This window comes from Saccopteryx bilineata, chromosome 4, assembly GCF_036850765.1.
Source record: "Saccopteryx bilineata isolate mSacBil1 chromosome 4, mSacBil1_pri_phased_curated, whole genome shotgun sequence".
In the NCBI taxonomy this organism is placed as follows: Eukaryota; Metazoa; Chordata; class Mammalia; order Chiroptera; family Emballonuridae; genus Saccopteryx; species Saccopteryx bilineata.
The window spans coordinates 87,697,125-87,704,298 of NC_089493.1; positions in this window are offsets into that span (position 1 = coordinate 87,697,125).

Genomic DNA, 7,174 nt, shown 5'->3' on the forward strand with positions numbered 1-7,174 from the left:
TGTGCTCATTTCTTCAGTGAGTTTCCCAATTAAAGAGCAGAAACCAGAGCTGGGGCAAGGAAAATGGGAAATGGAGCGAGGCTTACAATGTGAAGGAGAATACTAATGACTCTGCAGTTTTTATCTATTCATTCAACAAACCTTTGTGAGCACTTCCTATATTCTAAGCATCACACTAGAAATGGGGAAACAGTAAACCAGACTCTGATGGTCGTTGCCTCCCAGAACAGACAGACGTGTGGAGGAGACAACAAAAAAAAGCAAATGAACAAACTGAATAACTTACGGGTCAGGAAGAGCTAGGAAGAGAGGGTTTTCGGCAACGGATGACAGGATCTGGCAAGCGATTTCCAAAGTTTACTCCAGCAGCTGTGTGTCTTCATGGGAGTGAGGAGAACATTAAAGAGGAAACTGCAGCCCTCCAGATGAAAGATGACCTTGACCCAGGTTGCAGTGGTGGCAGTGAAGACACAGGATCAACTCAAGTTCAGTACTCGAAACTGCCATCACTAGCAACCAAGTTTGGGAAGGACTCCGGTACGTGGTGCTGTGGATGAAAAAGGGACCATGTACTACACCTGACAAGCCCAGGGGAGGCCCACATGGTGAGCCTTACAAACCCCGAGATCTAAAGTAACCACATTTGTCTGAACATAAAAAATCCCTAACTAAAAGTGAGTCATGGCACGTAGTCAGAGCCTAGGCCTGTAGCTTCCTTGAGAAGGCAACTTCTTACCATAGAGGAGCCTGTCTATTGTCTTCATGCATCTAAAACAACACACCTTTCAAATGTCGGAGTGATCTCCTTTCCAGACCCGCTCAGGGCACACCCACTGTACCAGAGCACGAGACCCCAGAACTCCTCACTGTTCTCTTGTTCCCTGCGAGCCATCTCTATGTGCTGCACATGTTCATTGTTAACTATCCTGTACCCACCAATGGAAAAGAAATGTGTATCTTCATTTTGCTTTTTATCAAATCCCAGAGATTTTCCTGCTTTGCTTTCTCCTACCGCCATAATCTACCAATAGTGGGTTGCCTGCAAGCCTCCTTACACCTCCTCCTTTGATGCTACTGCGTACAATAAACTGCAAAACTACCATTCTCCAGAGCATTTTCACAATCCGTTGAGATTTTGCTTCCTGACAATTGTTGTCCGTTTGGCTCAAATAAGCTCATGACATTTCCCTCTGGGTTCGGATGTTTCGGATGTTTCTTAGAGCAGCAGTAGTTCTGGTACAGCTCCCACAGGTGATGGGACAAAATAGAAGACCGAAGTGGTATAGTGAGGAGATCTGGAGCATTTTTAAGATTCAATTCAGCCCCCTTTATTTTGAGTGAAAGCCTTGCTTCCAGCTCAACCAGCATCTGCTGAGTGAGTAGTCTCCTTAGCTCAGGGCACTGAGCTGGACCCACAGGAACTCAGGGGTGAAGAAGGAAGTGGTGCAGAGCTCAAGCAGTCTACATGGGAGAAGACAGGTCATGTACACATAGGACTACAATAAAGTGAAAACACGGCAGAAATCGGAGAAAATGCTGATGGTCTGAGAGAGAGCCTGGAAGTAAGAGGATGACTTAAACAGGAAGAGAGGAGGGTGGGAAATTCTGAGTGGCGGGCATGGCAGGAGCAAAAGCATGGAAGGGGAGATCTGGGGATGTGCGCAGGGACCACTTTGTGGTTCCCTTTGGCTCACTTAGATTTCCAGAACGTTCCACTGAGACCAGAGGTCGGGCAGCACTGAACATTGGGACTAAGAGCAGACACTTGCAGCTCAGCCTTCTTCTATACACTGGGCTGTATTTTGCAACTTTATATCTATATCAAATGTCTGTATCAGAAGCAAACTTTCATTTTGAAATTCCTTTTCCTGGTGACAATACTCTTTCCCCCAGATTGACAGCACAGAGTTCACAGAGTAATAATTGCAGAGATCACAGGTAATACTTGCTACTGAAACAGACACTTAAAACCACAGAGTTTAAGCTGTGGTTAAGGGAAGCTATCATTTTCTGAAATAAAATCTTTCTTTCTTTCTTTCTCTCTTTCTCTCTCTCTTTCTCTCTCTCTTTCTCTCTCTCTCTCTCTCTCTTTCTTTCTGACAAAGACAGAGAGAGGGACAGATTGGACAGACAGACAAGAAGGGAGAGAGATGAGAAGCATTAATTCTTCATTGCGGCTCCTTAGTTGTTCATTGATTGCTTTCTCATATGTGCCTTGACCGTGGGGCTACAGCAGACTGAGTGACCCCTTGCTCAAGCCAGTGACCTTGGGTTCAAGGTGGTGAGCTGTGCTCAAACCAGATGAGCCCGTGCTCAAGCTGGTAACGTTGGGGTTTCGAACCTGAGTCCTCAGAGTCCCAGTCTGATGCTCTATCCACTGCACCATCATCTGGTCAGGCTAACTTGTCTTTCTAATTTAAAAGGAACAATCCCCTTCCCTTCCCTTCCCTTCCCTTCCCTGGGTCCCTCCCTTTTTCCCTTCCCTCATTCCTTTCAAGGAAGATTGGAGACAGAAGCAGGAACTCAGGCTGGTGTCCTGGGGCTTTGGCTGGGCTGGCTTTTTGAGGTTGCTGGTGCTGAGAGGTGGCCACAGGGTGTGTCTAGGGGCAGCACATCCTACTCTGTTCATAGACACCATGGGTTGGTTTGGCCTGCAGAGTCGCTGCTTCAGGAATCATTATGATTTATTTTCAGAAAGTTTTGCTTCTTTGGCTCAATGTCCCTGTTGCCAAGAACCATGCTTTAAAGTCTTTAGGAGCCTGTCCTGGGTTCAGCCCTGCACTTCCGTATAACATGGCGGGCAGGTAGACATATGCCCCTGAGAGCCCTTGGGAGCCCCTGGGAGCCCCGCACAGTTCGGGTTGAGGTAGTGACCAGTCAGCAGGAAGCCCTGCTGACTCTGGAATATATGTAGGACATCATCTGGAAGCCAGTGTCTGGGGACACCCTGCCATGTTGGACGATCCAAAGTATGTCCTCTTTATCTTCTCTCTCTTGTCACACAGACAAGTGAGAGTATAAAAACAAACAGTACAGGCAAGGGTGCCAAGTCTTCTTGGAAAGTTTTCTCTCCCCCTGCCGTAGCCCTCATCACAGAGGAGATGCAGCGCCATGCTCCTCTGGGGACTTCTTGCCACATTCTCTCCCCATTGAGTACAAAGGCGTTCCTCCTTCCATTGGTTTCCTTCTTCTCTGATCCTCTTTCCAAAGGCACCGCATTTCTCTAAAGTGTACATCCCAAGTGCCTTGTATCTACAAAGCTCTCTACAAACATTAATAGATAAATGGTTAGTTTATATAAAGCACACATGTATTGCCCTGACATAAGCAGTGAGGAGCCCACAGTTTACATTTTTGTCTTTCTTTTAAAAAGGGATGAGAAATCATATTCCAGATGATCCACTCTTTAAGCCAGGGAGTTAAAGAGTGAAGAAGGAACTATGGTTTAAAAGAGATTTAAATCTGGACCCTCTGTGAGCCAAGTGCACATTGGGGCCCAGCTCACATGGGCCTCTGGAAGAGAAAGCAGGTCTTGAATTTATTTTCTCACCTTTAGCTCCATGCTTCTCAGTCCTGAGCAGACCCCAGGATGCTGAATTTATAAGTTCCTAGTTTAAGAAGTGGATGGATACTGTCACAAATAACAATTATAATGGCACTAAAGCAGTACTTATAAAAAAAAAACAGGGCTTGTTTGAGTTTTCTTTTTTTTTTTTTTTTGTATTTTTCCGAAGTTGGAAACGGGGAGGCAGTCAGACAGACTCCCGCATGCGCCCGACTGGGATCCACCCGGCATGCCCACCAGGGGGCGATGCTCTGCCCATCCGGGGCGTCCCTCTGTCGCAACCAGAGCCACTCTAGCGCCTGGCGTAGAGGCCAAGGAGCCATCCCCAGCGCCCGAGCCATCTTTTGCTCCAATGGAGCCTCGGCTGTGGGAGGGGAAGAGAGAGACAGAGAGGAAGGAGAGGGGGAGGGGTGGAGAAGCAGGTGGGTGCTTCTCCTATGTGCCCTGGCTGGGAATCGAACCCTGGACTCCTGCACCCCAGGCTGACCCTCTACCACTGAGCCAACCGGCCAGGGCCTTGTTTGAGTTTTCAATAGCCATGTATTCAGAATCCTTGTTAAGTAGAATCCAAACTCATGTATATGTTTATATATTTTATACATTCAAATGTTTTGACAATACCAGCTATTGAATTATGTTTTTTAATTGATTTTTAGAGAGAAAGGAAGGGAGAGACAGAGAGAGAGAGAGAAACATTGACTTGTTCCACTTATTTATGCATTCATTGGCAATGGTGTGATTCAAATAATTTAACAACTAGTTCTCTGCCCTAATGATCACTTTAAGTATAAAAAATTGATACAGCGAAAGGCAGTTTATTATTTCATGCATTTAATACTTAAATAAGAACAATAAAAGAGATACACAAAACTACATTATTTTATGAGTTTTAAAATATTAATAAAAATATTAAATAATATCTGACAAAAAACAAAAAACCCTGTTATTTAAGATATTTCCATATTGCTTCTTGATTGGTGTCCTTACTTGCAATTTTCTTCACTTTTATCTGAGCATCACCGGCTGTGTGAATTATCCTTCACCAGCGCACTCATAATATCTTGGGGGAATTTTGGGTGTAACACAAAACTGAAACAAATAACAGCCTGTCACCCCCTGGTTTGTTTGGCATTTTTCCTCTTTACGTTATATGTTTGTCTACTGAAGTAACAAACATGAGGGAATTAAAATGTAATATTTTATAACAGGTATAATGAGTTTTATGAAATGAATAAATAAATATTACAAGCATAGTTCCATCAAATTTTTTCACCTACGGACAGAATGAACATTACAACAGGTGCTCAGAATATGCTGTTGCACAGATGAACGTTAAAAAACGGTAAGGAATGTGATTTGTGATTTCCAGATTGGGCGGCTGCCCAAGTGCCCAACTTAGAGAGAACCCTAATTACAAGTGCCATTTTAACAAGCAGTTCACCCAACTCAAAAAAATTAGGCATCAGTTCTGCCAAACTGGTGAGAACCGGCTGAATCCCACCACTATTCATTGGTTGATTCTTGCATGTGACCTGATCAGGAATCAAACCTGCAATGTTGGCATATTGGAACAGTGCTCTAACCAGTTGAGCTACCCATCCAGGGCCAGCTGTTGAATTATTTAAATCACTTGGCATGTGGGGAGCTCTTTTTGTACAGTGTAGACTCTACTACACAGTGTGTAGTACAGAAGGTGAGTGGAGGGCACATAGATATCAACCAGCCATAAATTCCTGCTCTGTCTTACACAGCTGTGTACCCTACAGGTAGATAGTTACACAACCTTTCTGGACATCAGCTTCCTCACCTTTGAAAAGAGCAAATAGCAGTAGCAACATCATAGGATTGTTGTGAAGATTAATTTAAATACTGTATGTAAAGCCTAGTGTTTGGTACATACTGGGTGGGGTAAAAGTAGGTTTACAGTTGTGAGTATGCAAAACACAGAGTTTAATTTTTCATCATTATTTATTAAATAGTGTATTATTTTCCATATGAACAACTGTAAACCTACTTTTACTCTACCCTATATTAAGTAGTTAATAAAAGCTGACTTTAAGTTACACACACACATACTTGACACAACTGGAAAGAAATCTATATATGTATATATGTGTGTGTGTTTGTGTGTGTGTATGTGTAAACAGTGGTTATTTGGGTGTTGTGAGATTACAAAAATCATTATTTTCTCTATTTTCCAAGTTTTGTATGATGAATTCATATCTTTACAATGTTATAAAATCTCTGAAAAGATGTAATAAAGCAGGTCAGTGACTTTTTTGGACAGAGATTACATGGATGCTTTCATGCCTTAAAAAAGGACAAAAATGTGAAAAGATAAATGTTACAACATGGCTCCTAGTAAATAGCAGAGACCTCGAGGGAGCGACGGCTGGAAATGAGTTCAATAAGTCGCGAGCGAAAGGAGAGGGCAGGCCGGCCAAAGCAATGGCGTGGTGCCCCGAGACCTTCGGTTTAATGAGCGCTCTCAGCGGACCTTCTCCACAGCACTGGCATTTTACAATTGCCGTAGAATGAGCTTTTCTTGGAAAATATCCCTAAAAACGATTGAGAAGATGAAGAACCACAGCAGTTCAAGTCCTAAGGGAAAGCAGACAATCAATACCTGATTAAAGCCCCATCCAACTTTCTCTAAGAGTGAGGTCATGTCAAAGAGCTCCAGACAAATAGAGACTTTTCAGATTTAACCAGTCCCCCAGTCTACAGACAAAGCGGGGAGCCTCATTTGCGGCAGGTTCCTATACCCTGGCTCTAGGGCTGTGAATGCAGAGAAAGGTATTTCTGTCTCCGCCTCCTGTCTCAGTTCACTCCCAGGTCCCCGCCAGCAATCCTGGGCATGGGGGGCTCAGCCTCTCTTCTACCGTGTTAGGCATCTTGTGGTCTCCTTTTCTCAGGTTCTGGCACTGCAGTGAAAACAATCTGAGAACTATAACTTTTAGTTAAAGTGATTCTATGAAGCAGGCAGAAAGAGAGCCAGAAGGGTTTGCTGCTCTGCCTGTGCCACTTTATGGGGCATTCATACCACTGACTGGTTTTACTAAAAATAGAAATTGCTGTGCCATTTAGGGGAATAGTATCACTCCTTTCCCCTTTCCTTCCTCCCCCTACCCTCCCTTCACCTCATCTGTCCTCTCTCTCTTCTCTTCTCCCCTCCTGTCTCCCTCCCTCCCTCTCTCCTTCCCTTCTTCCTTTCCCCCTGTGCAAATACTCATTTAATAGCTTAACAAGTACCTACTATTTGGCATCCACTACATTATGTGCCATAAATATGAGATCCATAAAACATGACCCACGCTGATATTGCACTTTCAATGTCTTCCCAATATCCACGACTGAACTAGTATCTATGCAGATGATGTTGTTTACTAGGTGTCTGTCCTGTGTCTGGCACTTTCACAAAGCTCATTTTACTTACTCCCTTCATCCACCCAGGCATAGGTATTATTGTCATCCCTATAACACAGATGACTGAATTTAGGCCCTGAAGGTTTAAATATCAAACCCAGGGGCATGGTCCCTATGAGGAAGAGTCAAGAAATTTATTCTGATTTTTCTGACTCCAAGTTCAGTGCATTTTCCATTGTGCTG